This window comes from Globicephala melas, chromosome 13, assembly GCF_963455315.2.
Source record: "Globicephala melas chromosome 13, mGloMel1.2, whole genome shotgun sequence".
Classification (NCBI taxonomy): Eukaryota; Metazoa; Chordata; class Mammalia; order Artiodactyla; family Delphinidae; genus Globicephala; species Globicephala melas.
This window is the reverse complement of record NC_083326.1, coordinates 89,483,630-89,507,093: the sequence shown is the minus strand read 5'-3', so window position 1 is coordinate 89,507,093 and position 23,464 is coordinate 89,483,630. Positions and strand designations below refer to the sequence as shown.

The 23,464-nt window shown below is 44.3% G+C and overlaps 1 protein-coding gene and 1 long non-coding RNA gene across 2 annotated transcripts in view; one reads left to right on the top strand and one right to left on the bottom strand.

The window, feature by feature from the left end:
* ZNF605 (zinc finger protein 605) overlaps positions 1-16,667 on the top strand; it is a 36,294-nt gene extending 19,627 nt beyond the window's left edge. The window contains exon 5 of the transcript XR_011377934.1: positions 16,535-16,667. The gene's annotated coding sequence lies outside the window, so the exon portion shown is untranslated. The remainder of the gene's footprint in view (positions 1-16,534) is intronic.
* Positions 605-23,464, bottom strand: part of LOC115855130 (uncharacterized) — a 43,357-nt gene continuing 20,497 nt past the window's right edge. Inside the window, exons 2-5 of the long non-coding RNA XR_004040285.2 lie at positions 6,842-6,966; positions 5,541-5,766; positions 1,166-1,324; positions 605-1,033 (exon numbers count right to left, since the gene is read on the bottom strand). This is a non-coding gene — a long non-coding RNA (uncharacterized lncRNA). The remainder of the gene's footprint in view (positions 1,034-1,165; positions 1,325-5,540; positions 5,767-6,841; positions 6,967-23,464) is intronic.

The following is a 23,464-nucleotide window of genomic DNA, read 5'->3' as shown; positions in this document are numbered from 1 at the left end:
CGTAAATGGCTCTGGAGATCATTACCATCTGCTCCATATGCCAGTGGTCTTGCGGTTATTACTAGACTTTCTTCACGGATAGAAACCGAAATGTTTATGAGGTCTTTATGCTGCCTCTGGGTTAGCTGAACGCCTTACAAGAAAGCGTTGTTATTTATGTTAAATGTGTACAGACAAGAAAAAGGTATCCCATTACTGAGTGAAGAAAGAAAGGAATGATGTACTGTACTTCCGTGTACTCTCAGTTTAAAAACTTGTGCTGCACAATTAAAATACTCTTATTCAATATTCTGCTGTTTTTATTATAATTCACGTAATCTGTCACCCGTAGACAAGATTTCCCATCTCAGGAGTCAGAATCACCCCAGAGAAGCTCTTCAAAGTCTCCACACCAGTTCCCATCACAAACACCATGCCAAATTGAATATCAGCTTTTCTAAGATTAAAACAGAGGTGCTTCAGGTATAACCTCATGAAGCCTAATAAATTAGGTGGAAGTAGACTGTTAGAGAGGCCCGGTGTGGAGCACACTCCCCTGTCATTTATCAGACCACCACCCCCACCCCACCCCACCCCCCACCCCCCCCCCCGTCTTTCTCTCCTGCTGACATGCAAACCTCACTTGAAGGGAAATAATTGCCGTCAGGCTACACAGCGGCGTTTTCTCTAACGGTTGGATTTGCATGTCAATCTGCATTTTGAAGAAGCTCCTCCTGCAGGTTTTCCATTTCATATAACTCCAGGAGGTACTGTTCACAATGCAGATTGTGTTAATAAACTTGTATATCACTCTGGTCCTGTCTTTATGGAAATAGCTAGTGAATGAAATAAATCTTTTGAGGTTTGGGCATAATTGGAAAAGAGCATTGTGAGTTACCTGTAATAGTTTCTCTGTGTTCTGTTTATGATGTAAAGTGGCTTCCACCATCGGAATTCTCCCCTGGGCCCTTATTTGCCACATGGTGAAGGGAAAAGCCATCCTCACTCTGATAATCTTAGAAAATTTCATTTGTCTCCTGATGTCTGTCTGCAACTTAGAAGCAGGCAATGTAACATGTCATGATCAGCTCAAAAGAATGAAATTTAACTAAGTTAAAGTAAGCTTTTCTTCCACACAGCACAGATCCTTCCCAACACCACACACCCCATCGCCACATCAACTCACCTGAGTAGTGGATTTGTTCTGGGGCCAACTCTGCAGATTTAGTGATACCATGTATTCTGTATTTTCTTTGCGGGCTCTTTACAGCTCGTTTCACAGTTGTTACACAATTCATCTGGGTAGTCTTGACACCTTGTCATTGAGACTCTTATTTTCAGAATGCTAAGATGAAATAAACCAGGAACACCAAATTTATTTAATACCTAAATGCCTAAATCATTTTATTTAGGTATTTAACAATACCTAAATCGTTAAAGGTGCCCAGCAAAGAGAATGTAGCTATGAAGCAGTCACTGGTGAAATGAGAGAAACACAGGTGACATTTGTAATTTGAAGTTCTCAAAGCACTAGAGTCGTTAAAATCATTCATTAAAAAACACATCAAGCTCAGACTCACAAAAAGCTGGGGGAAGGGGATTAACCCCTAATCCTCTGAGGTTTAAAAGAGTAGGATACTCATAGCTGTACCAAGAGCATAACTTTCAAGAAAAATAGAGATGAGACACAGAGTCTAAGACGGTTTACCCACACCTGCCCTGCACCTTCTGAAGAGGAGGGTCTGGGCAGGGCCGTAGACAGTTCATGTTGGAAACTCCATCAGACACCAAATCCACGTCCCCACGAAACACAGGGGCAGTGCTGCGAGAGCGGACACAGCCAGGCCTCGATCCCACACCCCACGTCCGGGCTGTCACCGTGAGAGACAACAGTCCTCGGCTCCTGTCCTGCCTCGATGGCCCACTAGCGTCAATCAGGTCCCGTCTTTGACTCATGCCTGAGTGTGGGTGTTAAGTCTCACGAGTTCGCCTTGTTGAGAGGCTTCCCGATGGAAGGAATGAGAAGTCCCCGGGCGTGGTCAGTGCAGTGCTGGTGGCAGGTGAGCTCTGTGCCTGGCGCTTCCCGTGTTTCTCTTACTGTTTGCTTGCTTAGTGTTTAGCTCCACGCTCACTCTAAGCTACTTTGGTACCAGGGTCCCACCAGGTGGCAGGGCTGGGTTTGGCCCCTCTATCTCCCTAGAAGTGAAGTGCTCTTTGTTACACTGCTGTTAATTATGCTGTTTTCATCACTGTATAAATCAGCTAATTTCTTTAGATATCTCAAAATCCTTACCGGCATTTGTCACAAACTAAAGCTGGAAAGACTGGGGGTCTGAAAGAATTAGGATCACAAAAGGCATACCTCATTTGCATTATTAGCCATTTTACTATTGCATAGGTTTTGACAAATTAAACTTTTTTGAGCTCCAGTTTCCAATCTGTACAACTAAAATGGGGTTATGTGGTCTTGCAGTGTCTGGCCAGTCCATTCATCCTGTGCTGGGGGCCGGAATCCTGGCCCCCCCCCCCGCCTCCTCACTGCAAATGCACTGCTCTGGCCTGCCTGACTGCAGCCATATTCTGTCCTGTCGGCCAGTGACGGCCCAGGTTTTGGGCATGTGAGTCAAGAAGTTGTATTTACCAAGACCCTATAAACGGGTGCCAAGTGGTGGCCTCCCTTGGAGGGTGGAGCTGCTCTGTGCATCCTCCCTACCTGGAGAACCCGATCTTCAGCCGGGGTGGAGGGTTCTAGACTTGAAATGAAGCAGAGACATGACTAGGAAGGTCCCAGTGATGTCATCTGAGGTCTGGACCCACTCGTCCCTGAGGTAGCTACACTCTCAAATTCTCTGTCTCCTAATCTTCTGCTTTAGTTGCATTCTGTCTCTTGCAATCAAAAGAGTTTTGACTAAAGTAGGTATTACACCTGCCTTAGCTATTTGCAAGATTCTTCATAAGATCAAAGTAAGAAATAAATAATGCATAGGCCTCTTTTTATTCATTTTTAAACACTGTGCTAACATGCATATAACATAAAATATACCACCCTATCTTAAGTGTGCACTCCAGTGTGTTAAATATATTCATAATATTGTGAATATATTACCATCATCCATCTCAATAGCTCTTTTCATCTTGCAGCACTAAAATTCTGTACCCATTAAACTCCCTGAAGCCCCTCCACCAGCCTCTGGTTACCAGCTTTCTACTTTCTGTCTGTACCTCATACAAGTGGGATCCTACAGTATCTGTCCTTATGTGACTGGCTTATTTCACTGAGCGTAATGTCCTCAAGGTTTATCCATGTTGTAGCAGGTGTCAGAATTTCCTTCCTTTTAAGGCTGAATAACATTCCATTGTATATATACATCACATTTTGCTTATCCTTTCATCCATTGATGGACACTTGGGCTGTTTTCCACATTTTAGCTGTTGTGAATGATGTCACTGTGAACATGGGTGTACAAACGTCTCTTTGAGACCCTGCTTTTAATTATTTAGCTATTCCCAGAAGTGGAATTATGGGATCTTGTGGTAATTCTGTTTTAAATTTTTGAATACATAGGCCTCTCATAATTCTGAAATACACGTTCTCTGCCTTTCCCAAGCTGCAAATCCTTCTGTCACTGGTAACAACATTCCTCCAGTCTCCCATTCTAGAAATCTCAGCCTTTTCCTTATTCTTGTTCCCTGATGTATAGTCTGGAACCAAGTCCTGTTCTTGTTTCAGTACATCGTGTTTAATTTCATGTGCATTCCCTCTCCCACTCCCTCTAATAATTCACTCGTGTACAGTTGCTGTCACCTAAGGAACAGGGCTAACAGAGGGTGGTGGTTCAGATGGCTGGTCTGCCTGGGCTCAGGTCCTGGCCACGTCACTCAACATATAACCTCAGACATGTCTTCTCAGCTCCTCGGTTTCCTAACACATGAGGATGATCATAATAGTACATGCTACGTATGATTGTTAGGAGGGCTGAATGCAATAGGAAGTGGAAAGCCTTGTATATAGTGAGGGCCCAATAAATACCGTTATTAATGAGCCTTATTGCTACTGCCCGTTTCCCCTAGTCCTGAATGTGAGTCAGAAGGGCCTCTTAGGGCCATCCAGTTTAATCTTGCTGTTATGTAGGTAGGAAACAGAGGTGGTAACAGATGTCACTGGGGAGCCAGGACGTGAACCTTGCGTCCCAGTGCCCGCCTGTGCTCTGCCGTGTCCCCCACATGGACCTTTCAGTTGCGCCTCTAGAATCATACCTGGTCTTCATTCCCAACTTTTAGTACCTTATTGTAACTTGCTTTCTACTATGATCTGAATATTTGTGTTTCCCCCAAATTCATATGTTGAAATCCTAACCCCCAAAGTGAAGGCATTAGGAGCTGGGGCTTTGGAGGTGTTTAGGTCATGAGGGCGGAGCCCTCCTGATTGGAACCAGTGTCCTCATAAAAGACCCAAGAAAGCTAGCTCATCTCTTCCCCCAGGTGAGGGTACACGAGAAGTCAGCGACCTGCGGGGGGGGGGGGGCTCTCAGCAGAACCCGACCACGCTGGCACTCTGGTCTTCGACTTCCAGCCTCCAGAACTGTCAGCAATAGCTCCTGCTGTTTATAAGCCACACAGTCTTGGTGTTACAGCAGCCTGAATGGAGTAAGACCATCCAGACTGCCGCTCTGCTGTCTACTCAGCCACAGCTGGCATAGACTTTTCCCAGCCAGGTTGCTGTTGGTATTAATCTCCTGCTCAGTCAGTCCCCAGCGCCCCTACTTGCAAATCTACTCTCTTCTAATTTAAACCTTTCCCAGCTTTCAAGTCCCACCTTAGGGCCATTCCCTGGGAATCTCTCCCTCCCTTCTCAGCCCTTAGTGATCTCTGACTGAGGCTCCACATCAGACTCTCACATCTGGGGCAGCTTTTTTCTCTCCTAGTTTCCCATCTGATGTGTTTACCTGCAGTGGGGATGTAAGCCTGGTCCTGGCCACAGCCTTTCCTTTGGGGTCCTCCACGCCTGTTAACTGTTTCCTCCTTTTTAACCCTCCTGCTTTAGGACAATAAACAGCAGTCATTTGGTTCATCCCCATAGGCCGTTATGTGGGTGCATTTTTCAAAGCTTTGGTAAATGTAATTAGAAGTTTCAAATAATATTAAAAGCTAGTGAGTTTTATTATGGTGGTAGGTATGTAATTACGCATTTGTCAAAACGTACACACGTTGATATAAAAAGAGTGACTTTTAGTTTATATAAATTATATCTCAATAAATCTTTACTTAGAAAATACATAGTGGTATTCCTATCATTTGGAGTGTGGTTAGCCAACTGTACCAGTGCAGTGGATGTAATATGATTTCAACTGCTTGTCCTAGAGGAGTGTGATTAAAGGCAATTACTTTCTTTTTTGTATGTGTCTATTTTCTACATGATGAACCATGATCACATCTTGTTATAATTTGAAAAACAATCATTTTGTTAACAATTAAATAATTCTCCTTGTTCTTAATCACTGGAAAACAAAAGTGCTCAATGAAAAGGTGCAATTAGAACAACTGAATTCATTCACACTTACCCTAAAAGGAGCAGCCAGGGCCAAGGAGAGGGTTGAACAGAAGCTGGAGTCCTGGGGCTAGTAGGTGAGGCCACACGGGGACAGTAAGGTGCTGATTCAGGCTCCGGAAGAAACGGAGAGACAGGAACTAGTGGTGGAAGGGAAGGCTGAAGCTACTAGTAGTGGGTGTTGAAGATTTTGCCCACAGGCTTTGAAATATTTTTAAACAGCACATTAATTAAATTAGCTAAATGAGAAGAACAGAGAGAAAAATCACTGATATAGAAAAATAAACATGTAATAGAGATTATCAACAAAATTATTAACATTCTTTGAAAATGCCAATTAAATGATGAATCTCTCAAAAAGGTTGAGAAAAATAAAAAGTAAACAGCATCTAATGAAAAAAGAGTTTTGAAAAATTATTAGAGGAAACTACAAAATATGAAAATTTAGATCAAACACTTTTTTCAGAAAATATAGAGAAGAGATCAAACTCACTTTGAACATCAATAAAGAAATCCAAAATAACTTTAGCAAACTGAGTCTAGCAATATATTAAAAACAACAGTGACAAGTAAGTTCACACTAGGATTGAAACAGTTAACTTTGGAAAAATCTATTACTACTAATTAACACATTCAGATGAATAGATTTAAAGATAAGAAATAGAAGAAGTATGTGATAAAATTCAATATCAATTCTTTCTTTAGGAAAAAAAAATGCTTGGGATAGAAAGGAGCTCCCTAAATCTGCTCCCAATCTGGCGTTCGGTGCTCATCAGATGTCAAACTCAGTGAAGAAACCTAACCTATTTAAAATCCCTTTAGTTAAAAAATTTAAAGAAGACAAGAACTATCACCGTGGCTTTAAGTTTTTATGTTCATCAAACATACGCATGCTGTTATGCACTGAATGTCTATGCCCCCCACCACCCAAATTCATGTGTTGAAGCCCTACGCCCCAAAGCGATGGTATTTGAGGCAGGGCCTTTGGAGGTAAGGTGGTATGAAATCAAGAAGGCGGGGCCCTCATGATGGGATTTGTGCCCTTCTAAGAAGAGGCACTGGAGGGCTTGAGCTCTGTCTCTTCCCCGTGAGGACACAGTGAGAAGGCAGCCATCTGCCGACCAGGACCCAACCACCCTGGCTGGAACCCTGATCTGAGACTCCGAGCCTCCAGAACAGTGAGAAGATCAGTTTTCTTGTCTAAGCCACTCATTCTATGGCATTTTGTTACAGCAGCCCAAGCTGACAAAGACACATCATGCACTTGGTTTATGGAGGAGATCACCATGTCAGTTATGGGACAACGTGCTTTACCTCCGCTGTCCATCCTGCTTCTGTGATGAGGCACCAGCCATAGGTTTGTTATCGGGGTGAGGGGTTGGCTTCCACAAGTGCACACTCTTCCCACGTCCTCGTGCTTCCAAAGTAGTACCTTGTCCCTGTGGTCAGGGCAATATTCAGCATTGATACACTGTGATTCTGTAAGCACATTTTCTTATGAGTTTGAATGCATTGCTCCATGATCTTGCTTCCAGCAGGAAGCTTTTCTGATCCCTAATCGTTTGTATGTGACCTTTTTCTTCCTGCAAGCCCATTAGATTTTGATTTTGTGCCCAGTGTTCTGGTTTTTCTCAATGATATGCATTTGTTTTGACCAACTTTTTTCTTTTTTTGGGGAAAAAAACCCATTTTGTTTGGAAATAATTTCAAACTTACAGAAAAGTTGTAGGAGTGAGAACAGTACATAGAACATCTGAATATGCTTTACCCAGATTCACCTATTGTAAACAATTCACCCCCACTTTTGCATTATTGTGTTATGTATTCTCTGTCTTTCTCCCATATGTGTATGCATGTGTGATGTTATTTGAGAATTGCATAAATGTACCTTTACCCTTAAATACTTCAATGTGTATTTCCTAAGAAAAGGATATTTTCTTACATAACCCCCTTACAGTTATCAACTTTTAATAGTGATACAATTCTGTTAATCTATTGTCCATGTTCAAATTTCGTCAAATGACCCAATAACAAACAAAAATATGTACACAGAGATAAATCTAGATATATCTTATTGGTTCTGTTTCTCTGTTTCTCTAATACTCAACCCAGTTTAAAAATGGGCAAGAGACCTGAACAGACACATCACCAAAGATGATATAGAGATGGCAAATAAGCATATGAAAAGCTGCTCAGTATCATACGTCACCAAGGAAGTGCAAATGAAAACAACAATGAGATACCACCAGGTACATATAGAATGGCTAAAATCCAAAACACTGAGAACACCAAATGCTGGCGAGGATGAGGAGCAACAGGAACTCTCATCAGTGCTGGTGGGGATGCAAAATGGTGCAGCCACTTTGGAAGACAGTTTGGCCTGTCTTTTAACAAAATTAAACATGCTCTTACCATGTAATCTAGAAGTCGTGCCCCTTGGTATTTATCCAAATAAATATGTCCAAATGAAATTTCATGAATATTTCATATCCACATGAAAACCTACACATGAATATTTATAGCAGCTTTTTTCATGAGTACTGAAACTCGGAAGCAATCGAGATGTCCTTCAACTGGTAAATATATAAACAAACTGTGTGCACCTATATAATGGAATATTATTCAGAAATTTTAAAATGAGCTGTAAAACGACATGGAGGAATCTTGAAAGCACATTGCTAAGTGAACGGAGCCAATGTGAAAAGGCTACCATATGATTTCAACTATATGATTTCAACTATATGACACTCTAGAAAAGGTGAAACTGTGGAGACAGTAAAAAGATCAGTGGTTGCTGAGATTTGGGGGGGGCGGTTCTAGTTATGGAGAGAGGGCAAATAGGTAGAGCATGGGAGATTTTTAGGGCAGTAAAACTAATCATGAGACTGTAATGGTGGATACAACTTTGTCAAAACTCGGGGAATGTAGAACACAAAAAGTGAATCCTGGGGTAAACTATGGACTTTAATAATAATCATAATGTATCGATATTAGTGCATCAATTGTAACGAATATACCCCAGTAATATAAGATGTAAATATAGGGAAAGCTGTCTGCAGATGGGGGAATGGAGTATAAGAGAACTCTCTGTACTTTACAATCCATTTTTATGTAAAACTGACACTGCTCTAAAAAAAATGGTCTATTAATTTTAAAAAAAACCAAAACTGAACATGGGCCATAAAAAAAAGAATTTTACAAGTTGGTCTTACTCATGGATATAGATTTTTAAACCCTCAATTAAATGTGAACAGAAGTGGGGCTTCCCTGGTGGCGCAGTGCTTGATGCAGGGGACACGGGTTCGTGCCCCAGTCCGGGAAGATCCCACATGCGGTGGAGCGGCTGGGCCCGTGAGCCATGGCCGCTGAGCCTGCGCATCCGGAGCCTGTACTCTCCGCAACGGGAGAGGCCACAACAGTGAGAGGCCCGCGTACCGCAAAAAAAAAAAAAAAAAGAACAAAAGTGAATCAGGCAATATACATGTATCTATAAATATGTGTTTTTATATGTACACAATAGACATATTTTTATGGACTTACATTTGATCATTTGGGTTTATCCCAGTACTACATAGGCAACTGGACATTAGGAAATCTTTTAACATAATTCACCAAATCAACAAATTATAAAATAGACAAGAACTGTATGACCCTCTTAATAGATGCAGAAAATAACATCCTAAAACTTTTGATATTCAATGTTAAAAAATGAAAAGGAAAGAAAATTATTTTTCAAAGTAGGAGTAGAAAGGAACTTCCTTAACCTGAAAAGGTATTTGTACTAAAAGCTTGCAATACATACCATTCTAAGATACAGCCTTTCCAGTCAGGAAAAAATCAAATCTGCCTGGTAGCACTGCTTCTATTCAACACTCTTGAGAAGAATTTCCCGTGCAAGTCAGAAAAAGTATTGTTCACAATAAAAAGTGATTAACAAATGTAAATATATTAAAATTCAAATTTGCTGTACAACAAAAAAATCACCATAAGCTAAATAGAAAGACTAGCATCACGTCAGAAGGAGCTGAACAATTACAGGGAATACATTAAATAAAGAATACATTAAATAAAGACCTCCTGTAAATCTATAAGCAAAAGTCAGAAAACTAAATAGGCTCTTCACAGAACATGTGAACAGGGGAGTAATGGGAGCCCTCATCCATTACTGGTAGATACGCGTCCACAGGAGGACAAGGAAATATGGGTAGGATTGTTCCTTGAAGTAATGCTGAATCAGTTGCAAAAGTAAAAATTACTTTGGATCAAGAAAGTAAACACTGGGCTTCCCTGGTGGCGCAGTGGTTGGGAGTCCACCTGCCGATGCAGGGGACACTGGTTCGTGCCCCGGTCCGGGAAGATCCCACATGCCGCGGAGCGGCTGGGCCCGTGAGCCATGGCCGCTGAGCCTGCGTGGCTGGAGCCTGTGCTCCGCAACGGGAGAGGCCACAGCAGTGAGAGGTCCGCGTACCGCCAAAAAAAAAAAAAAAGGAAGTAAACACTGCCCCTCATTAGGCTGGAAGGACAGACATAAATTAAGGCACCTGCAAAGTTAACAGGAAACAATGTTTCTCCCTAGGACAAGCTGTAAATTTTCATCAAGAAGCCCTCTTAGAGTGGTTGCTTCTTTCTTCCTCACCGAGAAAACTTTATCTCTAAAATCATAAATCATCGTAAACTGTGCCCTTTGAAAATATATCAGTAAAAATGAAATATCTCACTCTTGCCTGGGGGATCTAAATGACTTTGACTCAGAGAAGCAAACTCTTTTCCAACCCAGGGGCAGAGCTTCAGGTAAGGGGTGTCCGGACACAGCCTTCCACAGTCATCTTATCTTTGTAGTTTCTTAGGAAACCAGACCCTGGACACACTTAGCATTCTGGACCTGATATTGTTCCCTTTACACACAGCCTTGTTGTGCTATCAAAACACTGCTTCATGAAAAGTTCACCCAAATTTACCTTTCACCTAAATACTTTAATTATTGATCTCTTCCTTTGGACTGATGTTCCCTATGCTTTCTCAGGCGTTTACCTTCCCTCATTGCAATGAGTCAATAAATTGAACGTTGTTGAACTACAGATGTGCATCTGGTGAGGGATAAAGTCTCTAGGCTGAGTAGGCTAGGAATAGTAAAACCAAACAAAACTCAAAACAAAAAAAAAGCACCAAATATCTAACAATCAGCATAAATTATGGTGTATTCATAAACTGACCAGTATACCATAGTTTAAATGAATGAGCCGTATCTATGTTCATCCATATAGGTAAAACCTAACGTTGAGTTTTAAAAAAAATGAATTAAAACAGTGTTACATCTTACCTATCATTCATATGAATTAAAAATAAAACAAAAAATAAATAAAACAAAGTATCTGCTGTAAACTGACTGATGTGTCCCCTTGAAATTCATAAGTTGAAACCTACTCCTCAGTGTGATGGTGTTTGGACGTGGGGGCCTTTGGAAGGCCATCAGGTCATGAGGGGGAGCCCTCGTGAATGCGATTGGTGCCCTTACAAAGAGGCCCCAGGGATCTCCCTTGCCCTTTCTGCCATGTGAGGGCACAGAGAAAAGATGGCCGTCCGTGAGCCAGCACTGGGGCCCCAAGGAGACACTGAATCTGCTGGTGCCTTGATCTTGGACTTCCCAACCTCCAGAACTGTGAGGAATATACTTCTGTTGTTTACAAGCCACCCAGCCCACGGCATTTTGTCATAGCAGCCCAAATGGATTAAGACAACATCACTACATGCAGTCTGTGTAGTAAAGCTATAGATGCTCTGAGTAGAAAGACGCAGGATGAATTAGAGCCGCCTCTGCTTGCGCTGGGCGGGATGGCTAAAGGGAGTGGGACTGATGTACTGGGGCTAATGAATAGCTGATAACAATGTTTTCTTTCTTTTTTTTTTTTTTTTTTTTTTGCGGTACGCGGGCCTCTCACTGTTGTGGCCTCTCCCGTTGCGGAGTACAGGCTCCGGATGCACAGGCTCAGCGGCCATGGCTCACGGGCCCAGCCACTCCGCGGCATGTGGGATCTTCCCGGACCGGGGCACGAACCCGTGTCCCCTGCATCGGCAGGCGGACTCTCAACCACTGCGCCACCAGGGAAGCCCGTGGGGTGCTTTTGACAATGCAGATTTCAGGCTTCCCACTATTTCAGACTCTCCAGGGGGTGGGCTCAGGGGAATTTTAACAAGCCCTTCAACTCCTAATTTATCCCCCCCATCTTTCCTCTTTGGTAACCATAAGTTTGTTTTCTATGTCTGTGAGTCTGTTTCTGTTTTGTAAATAAGTTTATTTGTATCATTTTTTAGATTCCACATATGAGTGATATATGATGTTTGTCTTTCTCTGTCTGACTACTTCACTTAGAATGATAATCTCTAGGTCCATCCATGTTGCTGCTAAATTTTCAAAGAACTAGATTTATGTGATACATAAGGACTGATTTATGTGCTGCATCGTCGACTGAAAAAAATGCACAACCTAAAAGTTGAGAGTTATGTTTTATTTGGTGGACATTCTGAGGACTTCAAGCCCAAGACACAGCATGTCAGATAACTGTGAGAGACTGCTCTGAAGAGGCGAGGTGGGGGGCGCCAGGATACATAGGAGTTTTTGCAACAAAGACCAGGTAGATGGAACATCAAAAGATTACTGTTGATTAAAGAAAACCAGATACTTCAAGTTAAGGGATTTAGTGCTTTTCTACGTATGGGAAGATGCAGGAGTCTGGGCTCACTGAAGTCATTCCTTTGATGTGCACCTCAGCTCTCTGGGGCCAGCGTCCTGTGTTTTCCCATCCTGAGTCCCCTCAGGGTGCACTGTCAGGGGTGGGGGGTGGCTGCAGCAGGTGACTGCTAGATGGGGGGCATCCTGTTTCTAGCCTGAGTTCCCTCAGGGCTCACCATGGGGGCAGCTGCAATGTGATGGCTTGATGGCAGCAACACCCTTTGTTTACTGTTATGGCAGGCAATATCTTTCTTTCACACATTTATTTCTTCTGCTTCCCAGACGTCTATTTTGTTTCTTCCCAATGTCTTTACTGCCTAATTCATTTATTTCCACGTTTTCCTGTTAAAGTAGTGGGATACTCCACTTTGCACTATGTGATCTAAAATTCTTGCAACAATACACTTAGGAGGGTGTTTCCTCTTAGTTTCCCCCCACCACCGTCACTCTCTGTGCTTCAGGTCAGCTCCATCTCAAGACCCCCGGCGTCTGACGCCAGGGGGGTCAGACGGGCTGACGCCAGGTCCAGACATCCATCATCGCAGCCCGCCCACCCGCGCAGAGGAGGCGGTGGGAGCTCCCGGCCAGATGCGCCGCGGAGCCCTCTGTGAAATGTAGTTCTAGAGCGAGCAGCGCTATGGGAAATGTAGTTCTGAGCGGACACTTGCGCGGCCCTGCGGCGTCAGCGTCGCGCCCCGGGGGAGAGGTCAGGTGTGGGGGGCGGCGTCCGCGTTTGCGGGGGTAGCGCTGCGGGCCCGCAGCATAGCCGTGCGGCCGAGTGAGGCGGCCAGTGAGGGTCGGATCCGGGGGTTCTTGGGGTGAGTGGCTGAGGACTGCGGAGACTGGGTGATTCGGGCCCGCACGTCGCGGGCCTGGAGCGTGACAGCTGCGTCGGGGGCCGTGCGGGCTTGGGGAGGCGAGTACCGGGGCTGCGGGGGTGGGTGATTGGGACGAGCTGGCGTGGGGAAGGGGTTTTAAGTGATTGCGGACGTGCGAGGGCCGGTGTGTGGGGATCCGTGGGTCCGCAGACAGTGACTGGACGGCTGTAGTGATAAATGATGTGGGGTGCGCAGTACCGGTGCTTGAAGGTTACCTGAGTCGGTCCGAAGGCGTCAGTGATGCGGCACCTGGACCTGGGGTGCCTTCTGGAGGTCGGTGACGGCGGCCTGTGTGGAGAGCAGAAACTGGGTGCCTGCTGGGGTCGGCAGAGGGCGACGAACTTGCCGTTTGGAGGAACCATGACCTTTAATGTTTGTGGGGTGAATGATTGGGGTTCTGTATGGTTTGGGGATGGCTGGGGTTTGTGAGAGCTCTGTGAATGGGGAGACCGGATCTCATTGTTGGGGGGAGAATTTTTCTCAGTAGCTTATTACTGTGCCGTAGGGACGAGTGGGTTGGGGGCCCTATGGGGGTCAGTGCTGGGGCGGGGAGTGCGGTGTGTGTAAATTATAGGCTCGTGGAGGAAGCTTATCTTATCCCTGGTCGAGGAACTAAGATCCCACATGCCGCGGGGCAACTAAGCCCACACGCCACAACTAGAGAGAGAAAACTGGCACGCGCCACACCTGGAGAGAAGCCCGAGCGCCACAATGAAAGATCCCGCGTGCCTCAAAGAAGATCCCGCGTGCTGCAACTAAGACCTGAAGCAGCCAAGTAGTAATAATAATAATAATAATAAATAGGACTTCCCAGGTGGCGCAGTGGTTGAGGGTCTCTGCCTGCTAGTGCAGGGGACACGGGTTCGAGCCTTGGTCTGGGAGGATCCCACATTCCGTGGAGCAACAGGGCCCGTGAGCCACAACTACTGAGCCTGCGCGTCTGGAGCCTGTGCTCCGCAACAAGAGAGGCCGCAATAATGAGAGGCCCACGCACTGCGATTAAGAGTGGCCCCCGCTTGCCGCAACTAGAGAAAGCCCTCGCACAGAAAAGAAGACCCAACACAGCCAAAAATAAATAAATAAAATTTAAAAAAATACTAATAACAAATAAATAAATAATTTTTACAAAAACATGAAGAAGCCTGTGGGGGTGGATGATTTTGAGAGTCGGTGATGGGAGCTGTTGGTGTAAAAGGTAGGGCTGTGGGAGGGCCGGGATGGGCCACGTGGGTCTGAGTGGGAGTCGCAGGGCTGGTTGGGGGCGGCCTTGGTGGAGTAAGTGATGAGGGCCTTACGAGTGTTTGCCCAGGGTGTGGGATTGAGCGAGGGGTCTTTGAGGGTAATGATTGGGTGGCCTCGAATCAGTGATTGGAGACATGGGACACCTGGATATTGCATGTTGGTTGGTCTGGGGGCTAGTGAATGGACTATGGAGAGAAAGGGGTGGGGGGAGCCTGTGGGCGTGAATCATTGAAGGGCCTCGGCAGCTCATGTTTAGGGAGACCTTCTGGGAGCTGATGGCCGGGGGACCTGGAGAGGTAATGCATGGCAGGGGCTCAGGGTGAGGGGTTAGGTATCATTTGGGGGTTAGTGACTGAGACGGATTGGGTGGCCTCTGATAGGCCAAAACAACAGGTCTCTGAGTATATTTATTGGACTGAAAAAAAATATGTATATAAAAATATGTTTTCACTATATAGCATTAAAGCCAGTTCACAAAGTTAGAAAGACTATAAGATCACGTTTTTGTTTCTACCACCCTTTGAGAAACTACTTACCTTGAAGTAGCGGGATTATGGGTAATTGTTTCTTTATTTAGCTTACATGTATTTTCTGATTTCTCTATAATCGTATTATGCAATAATAAGAGCACTAACTAGCATTTATAAAATGTTTGTGTGCCAGTCTCAGTTCTAAGCTTTTTACACGTATTAACTAATTTAGAACACCCAAGAACATTATGAGGTTAAAATGAACTCTGTTGTATTTTGAGGAGAAACTGATGCAAATTATTCACTTAATGAATTGTTGGATTCAATTTCCTCTTTTATTCATGCCTTTAAAAGTGAAATTGATGTTCTCCTTTCCCATTTGCTATATGTTACACACACACACACATTCTTTGTCTCTCTTCCTCACTTACTTACTTTCAGAGAGAATGATGGAAAATGCCCAATTTTCCAGGCCACCCACCCTTGTGAAGAAAATCACATTCTTCCAACCTTCCAGAGTGCTGTGCTGTGGAAGCTTGTGTGAGACAAGGGTTCTGGAATTCAGAGGCAGCCTTTCAGAGACCATGCACACTTGCGCTCACCCCTCCCTCCACCCACGTGCAGTCCTGTGTTTGGACCGTGCTTCTTCTCTTGCTCCCACGTAAGGCCAGGCCAGGCCAGAGGGCCCGAATCCTCTCCAGCACAGAAAGAAGGGAATGTGGGCCCCTTCGAGCTGAAGAGTTGATGGGGACTCCAAGGCAAAGACAAGATTCTGATGTACACATTCAAGCTCCAGAAACCCTTCTCATAATCATTCTGTTTTCCACTTCTTATCTTAAGGGTCCTTAGTGGGCACTTTCGTGTCCATATCACCTTTAATTCTTGTAAGCATCCCACGTGGTCTGTGTTTCCATCACCATTTAAAACAAAACAAAACACACCAGGCTTAGTGAAGTGAAGTGCCTTGCTTAAAGTCACATGGCCAGCAAGAGACAAAGCTCAGACTGAACCTTATTTGTTTTATTCCATATCTCATGTTCTTTGCCTGAAACACATTCACTCCCAAGCACCTAATTAAATGTTTTGTACCAAGGGGTCTTGAGATATTTGTAGAGGACCTGTTAAGTCTCACAGATGATCATGGAATTCACAGGGCTTTTTGGAGTTTTTGCAGAGCTTTTGGGTTAAACACTGCTACTGGGACTTCCCTGGTGGTGCAGTGGTTAAGAATCCGCCTGCCAGTGCAGGGGACATGGGTTCGAGCCCTGGTCCAGAAAGATCCCACAGGCCGTGGAGCAACTAAGCCCGTGCGCCACAACTACTGAGCCCACATGCCACAACTACTGAAGCCGATGCGCCTAGAGCCCATGCTCTGCAACAAGATAAGCCACCGCAATGAGAAGCCCGCGCACCACAACGAAGAGTAGCCCCCGCTCGACGCAACTAGAGAAAGCCTGCTCTCAGCAACGAAGACCCAACACAGCCAAAAATTAAAAAAAAAAAGGCACTGCTATTAATGCTGTGGGGTACCCTCTGCATACTCCAGTCCTTGTTAGCTCTGTTTAGAGTCTATAGAAAACCCAGTCTGGGCTTTAAATGAAGGTCAGTTTCCAGCAAGATAGGGAGATTTAGATGCCAAAGAGTATGCCTGAACTAAAGAGAATTTAATTTGCTACTGATTCAACAGATTCCAGTTTCCATGAACTATCGGCTTATGTGAGATGGAGGACGCCCAGGACCAGGGATTCATCCTTGGTGAAGAGTCCTGGCCAGAGCCCTCTAACTTGAGCATCATGACAGAGTCCAGAAGATTCACATGATAGGGCAGAGCCTAGATTTGCTGGCCGTTTCCCAAGAGTAGCAAAAAATGACCAAGTCCCAGGTGAGTAACTTATTTATTTATTCCTCAATTGTGGTTTCATACAATTCACCCATTTAAAGTGAACAATTTAATACTTTTTAGTAAGTTTAGAGGGTTCTGCAATCATCTACTTGTGCAGCCACAGTCTAATTTTTTTTTTGAAATGGCACAGTGGAAACTAATGTGCCATTTTTAAATTAATTAATTAATTAATTAATTTTGGCTGCCTTGGGTCTTCATTGCTGTGTGCGGACTTTCTCTAGTTGCGGCAAGCAGGGGCTACTCTTCGTTGCAGTGTGCGGGTTTCTGATTGCAGTGGCTTCTCTTGTTGCGGAGCACGGGCTCTAGGCGCGCGGGCTTCAGGAGTTGTGGCTCACGGGCTCTAGAGCACGGGCTCAGTGGTTATGGCACAGGGGCTTAGTTGCTCCGCAGCTTGTGGGATCTTCCCTGGCCAGGGCTCAAGCCCGTGCCCCCTGCATTGGCAGGTGGATTCTTAACCACCGTGCCACCAGGGAAGCCCCTAATGTGCCATTTTTTGTTTTGTTCATTTTCCAGAGCATACAAACTTTTTCCTTTAGAAATTAGAGTGGAGGTTTATCATTCAGGTTTTTTCTAGAGTTGAGCTGAATTACAGTGAGTTCACAATTTAAATTAGCTTAGGTTCACCTATGATTAGCCCACCCGTAGCTGCTTCCACTTACACTGCCTTTTGATCTTTTCAGTATTTGAACTGAGAGGGAGTTGGACTGCAGTTTCAGTTAATTTTGGTTCACCTGTGTATTCAACTCTGGAAGACTCTTGGAATCCAAACATTGCAAAAATATGTAGGACTGTGCAAATTTTCTCTTTCCACCTGTTGAAAAACACAAAAAGGTTAACATAGTAGGCCTGAGACTGCTGTCTTTGAAAGGGTGTTTGCAAGGCAGGCCTCTGGCAAGTCAGCTTGTGGAGAGTTCGCTGCACTGCCGTGACAGGCTCCCTGACTGATAAAAGGGTGCCAGTGGGCCCACAGAGGCCTTCTCCGAGGTTCCAGACCACCTCACTAAGGCAAGCATTGCAGTGAAGCGAGACCAAAACACGAATTTTTTGGTTTCCAGTGCGTATGAAAGTTATGTTTACTCTCTACTGTAGTCTATTAAGTGTGCAGTGGCATTATGTCTCAAAAAACAATGTACATACTTTAATTTAAAAATTCTTTATTGCCAAAAAATGCCAGCAATCATCTGAGCCTTCAGCAAATCGTAATTTTTTGCAATAATCACATCAAAGATCACTGATCAAAGATCACCATAACAAATATAATAATAATGAAAAAGTTTGAAACATTGCGAGAATTACCAAAATGTGACACAGACCCAATGTGAGCAAATGCTGTTGGAGAAATGGCACCAGTAGACTTGCACGATACAGCGTTGCCACAAAGCTTCAATTTGTGAAAAACACAGTATCTGTGAGGGGCTGTAAAGCAAAGCACGATAAAACGAGGTCTGCCTGTACTGTATAAACAGCATGGTGTATGGTGGACACCTGCTTTCCTTTTGGAAGCTGCTGTGTGACCAGCCTCCATGACACATCTTGCATGCTGAGTCTCTACTGGTCTTTCCTGGGCCGAAACATCAAACAGAAGTTGCTGCATTCTCTTTGCTGGGGTGGAGTGTGCTCTGTGTGGCCCCTCATAGGAGGGAGAGAGCACAGGTACCGTGCACACAGGCTCCTCCAGCACCTGCCTCTTTCTCTTTCCTCACTGATCTGCTGTGTGTCCCTGCTGTGTTGCTATAATCCATCTTAGCCATGAGTACAACTGTGCCAAGTCTTGCGAGTCCCCCTAGTGAATTACCGAGTGTGCGGGTGGCCTTGGGGACCCCTGAAACACCACTCTTTTACCGCTGCACTTTCTTGGCAAAATTCCAGAAGAATGCCATGAAAACCTGTTGGGTAAACCATTTATTCCTGTTAGGGACTCTTCCAGATTCCAGCTTTTCCTATCAGTCCTCACCCATGTCTAAACTTGGTTAATTTCTCCTCATTCTTGTTAAGTCCCTCTGGCTTATGGCACCTTCTCTGACTGACCATATCCAGAACAGACACCTGTCCCCAAGTATAGAATCTGCCACAGTTCTCTGATAACCTATAGAGAGCTTGCTACCCTCTGAAACTGAATTCCTCAAAACTTCCTTGTATCCATATGTCTCCGCTGGCCCTATAGAAAAGTATAATGAGTGTCCAGGTTCATGGGAGCAAGGGCCTTTTGTGTCTTTCTACGTGTTGAAGATACGTGTTGGAGATACGTGTCTCCAATCTTAGATGACTCTTTGGATAGGCATAAAATTCTTGGTTGACAGTCATTTTCTCTCTGTGCTTTAAAGAAACTGTTTTACCGTCTTATGGCTTCTAATATTGCTGTTAAGAAATCTGTCGGTTTAATTGTCATTACTTTATGGGTAATATATCTTTCTCTTTAACTTCCTGTGGGATATCATGCCTTTATCCTTTTGTTGAAATGTTATGATTCCTGAAATTCACGTCTTTCATCACTTCTCAGTTGTTTTACCTTGGAATATTTCCTCTTTCCCAGTTTCTGTTTTTTCTTTGGCAATTCCTTTTGAGGTGACTATTGCACTGTCTCATTTTGTCTCTGTGCCCAATATCTGCTAGTTCATATTCCCAACCTCTATGCTGCATTCTCTGTACATTCTTTGGGTCTGTGTTTGTTTGTTTGTTTGTTTGTTTGTTTTTTTGCGGTACGCGGGCCTCTCACTGCTGTGGCCTCTCCTGTTGTGGAGCACAGGCTCTGGACGCGCAGGCTCAGCGGCCATGGCTCACGGGCCCAGCCGCTCCGCGGCATGTGGGATCTTCCCAGACTGGGGCACGAACCCATGTCCCCTGCATCGGCAGGCAGGCTCTCAACCACTGTGCCACCAGGGAAGCCCTGCCTGGTCATTTTTATAGTCTCTTTTTGCTTATTTACTTTTGTGATTCCCTAATTTATTTATTTAAACCTTTCATCTAATCCTTTTATAGTCTGTATCTGATCATTGTAATATCTGGTGTATTTGGGCCTAAATCTGTCGCTTATCATTTGGGTGATCTTTTCCCTCATAATGGCTTCGTTTTCATGTGGGTTTGGTGATCTTTGTTTGTGAACTGTCAATAACATGTGTTTAATTTTAAGCTGGAGGACTCCTGACTGAATGAATTGGGGAACATTTTCTTCCAGAGACAACTTGTATTTGATTCTGCTAAAGTCCAGGGGGAGCTACCTACTACCTGGGACCCTTCCTACCCCCTTTTGGAATCCTGGTTTATTGTGTGAATCTAAGGTTCAGCAATTTTAGTACTGGCTCAAGGCCCAGTGTTCTGGTTTTAAAACTGATATCATCATTTATATTGAGGGAAAATGCTTTTTCCAATTGCTTAAAGTTTACCCGACTCCAAGATCTGAGAAGAGCACTCCACCAAACTTACAAGACTCCCTTTCCTATGAGCCACTTCATTAACATTATTTTTACTTGAGAAATAAAATATTGCCTGCCATATCAGTAAATAAATGGTGTCATAGTCAATAGCAATTGCAGCCCTCCAAAGGTGAGCAGTGAGCCCTGAGGGCACTCGGGAAGGAAGCGAAGAACACCTGCCGTCTAGCAGCGTCAGACTCTACAGCCACTCCCCACGGTGAGCCCACATGCCAAAATAAAGAAAACAAATAATAAATAAATATACTTTTTAAATTTTTTAAAAAAGAACATCTTTAGTTTAAAACCAAGAAAAACCGGTTTGGGAAGCCTTATTTGTGGTCTTTGCTTCCCCTCAGTGGGTCTTACAAATGCTAATAAAAACATTAGAATAATTAATGTTACCAGGAAAAAAACCCTGTAAGAAAAGTCTAGATACTTTTTCCAGCAAGATAGAAATTTTAAAAAGGACTTCTCTCAAATGAATAAAGAAATCTTTAGATGGTTATTTAAAATGGGATAAATAAAACAGACATTTATGTGATTAAAAAACAAAGTTTTGATATTACACTACCTAAGGTTAAATGGGCCAAAAGGCATCCCTACTGGTCCTCAACATTAAAAGCCAAACAAGTCCACTCTGTTTACCCCAGTTTAAATATATATATAAATATATATATTTAAAGGGCTGAAGAAAAAAACATTTACACTGAGCCCGTGCTCCTAGAGCCCATGCTCTGCAACAAAGAGAGGCCACCACAATGAGAAGCCCACTCACTGCAACGAAGAGAAGCCCCCGCTCGCCGCAATTAGAAAAAGCCCGCGTGCAGCAACAAAGACCCAACACAGCCAAAAATAAATTAAAAAAAAAAAAGTTAAGTGATGGAAGTTTATTGAATAGCTAGGTTATTCACACAAAAAATAAGATACTAAGACATCAGTTACTAAACAGAGAAACTAAAGGTATTTAGGACTATTAATGAATATGTTTGGTGCCACACTGAGATGTTGTCTATAAGAAAACAAATGTTTTTCGAAATTATCACTGACATTTATGTTCACCAATCTACAGAATCCTAATGTAAAAGTTCATAATTGCTTATTTCTTAGTTTTCACTAGAATTTCAGGTCTTTAAGAGCTGAGGATTCTAATTTAAATATGTAATTAAAACTAATAGAGGCTGCTTCTGGTTTCCAGACAGTCTGCTCCCCTTCTCTCTCTCCGGAGTGTACTTTCACTTTGCTTAATAAAACACTTGCTGCTTAAAACTTCTATATGTCTCTTGATTGAATGCTTTCCTTTGGGAGGACAAGCCCTGAGGAATTGCTGTTCTGCCTATAACGTTTTGGTGCCGTGACTCAGATTGCTGCCAAGATATAGAGAAGCCCTTCTGCTCAAGCTACTTATGGTTTACAATATGGTAATTTACACCTGTGGGTAAAATTAAAACACTTTCTTTTCTCTCTGCCTGGTCCCTCCAGAAACTGGAGACCCTTGAGTTCTGAACAGCCTCATCAGATGGGCAACTGACCATCCATCCTCAAGATTCACCCTTAGGATGTATCCTAAAGAATTGGGCTAAGTTTGATCCCCAAACCTTGGGGAAGAAGCAATTAATTTTCTTTTGCAACATGGCATGTCCACAGTACAAGCTAGGAGGGGAAGAAATTTGGCCTGAATATGGGAGTTTAAACTCCAATACCATTCTCCAGCGTGACCTTTTTTGTCGAAAGTGGAGCGAGGTCCCTTATGTCCAAGTCGTCTTTGCCTTGAGGGAAAACCCCGAACTTTACAGGACTTGCTGGGTAGACTCTGCTGACTTGGCAATGCTTAATTTGCTTACCAAACCTCCCTCCCCCTCTCCTGGTGATACTAAGCGTTAGCCGACAATAAGCCTTGTCCATTGGCGCCCTCTTCTGGGGAAAAGAAGGAGCCTCTTACACAAACGGCCTCTTCCCCACTGTACCCAACGCTGGACGCCCCCCCGCCCCGCCCCCGCGCCGAAGCTTTGGCCCCTTACCCGGGGCCCCATAACTCAAAACTTTGCCCACTTCAGGAGGTAATAGGGCCCTCCGAACTTCCCATAAGGATCAAAGTTCCTGTTTCTATGCAGGGTCTCAGTCAGATAAAACAAGATCTAGGAAAGTTTTCAGATGACCCTGAAAAAAATCTAGATAAGTTTAGGCATCTAACTATGACCTTTGAGTTAACTTGGAGGGATGTTTATATCATCCTTGCCCGGACACTCTCTCAGTCAGAAAGAACAACCATATACGAAGCCACCGCTCAGCTGGGAGACGGCTACCACGTGACAAGCCCCCAACAATTTCCCAGGGGAACTGTGGCTGGCCGTTCCCCAGACGGAACCCAATTGGGACTATAATACTTCAGTAGGGCTGGCAGCCAGGGACCACTCCCCCTTCTGCCTGGTTGAGGGAAAGAAACAATGTAAACTAAAACCTGTTCATTATGGGCAAGGATGACAGGAAAATCCCACTGCCTTCTGTGAGTGGCTGAGGGAAGTCTTTATAAAACACTTAGACCCAGACTCAGAGGCAGGGAAACTGGTTTTAAATGACCGTTGCAACACTCAAGCTGCCCCAGACATAAGGAGGAAAATACAAACGGTGGCCCTAGGACCTAGCACTCCTGTCTCAGAGCTCCTTAGGGCTGCCTCCTCTGTCTTCTACAGCCAGGAGAGAGAGGAGGAGAGGGAAAAGAGAAAGAAAAACGCAAGGCTAAGAGGCAGGCCCAACTAGCGGCAGCATTACCGGTCCAGCAGCCAACTCCTGGTTGCCCCCAGGAGGCTTCCCCCTCACCACCACCCGAACTCCCCCGGCAACTGGCATCGCTGCGGGAAACCAGGACACTGGAAGACAAACTGCCCAGAGACAAAAAACCCCCTATCAAGGTACCTGGCATTGCTAGCTGGATCCATCACACAGGGTCAAGCCACGGGTTGCAACTGCTGAGGAGAAGCCCTCCAAGGATCCTCCAGACAACTACACTTGTAAGCCCCTAGCGAACGTGAGGCTCCTCTTTAAAAAACAAACAGGTAAGTAGTTCCTCTTAAAACCCTCTTAACACAACATAGCTGGGCTCCAGTACCGGGCTGCTGCCTGACAATAGGACTTCTCATATTTGTAATTTGACTTCTCTGTCTTCCTCAAGAATAGACCCCAAATTGTCATTTTTAACTTTTGCCTTGCTTCTCAGTTCCTGCCAGTCCCGAGTTCGCTGACACAAACCCCTACCAGGGGGTTCTCAAGCAGGCACAGCACTTCCTTGTGGCAACCAGTTCTA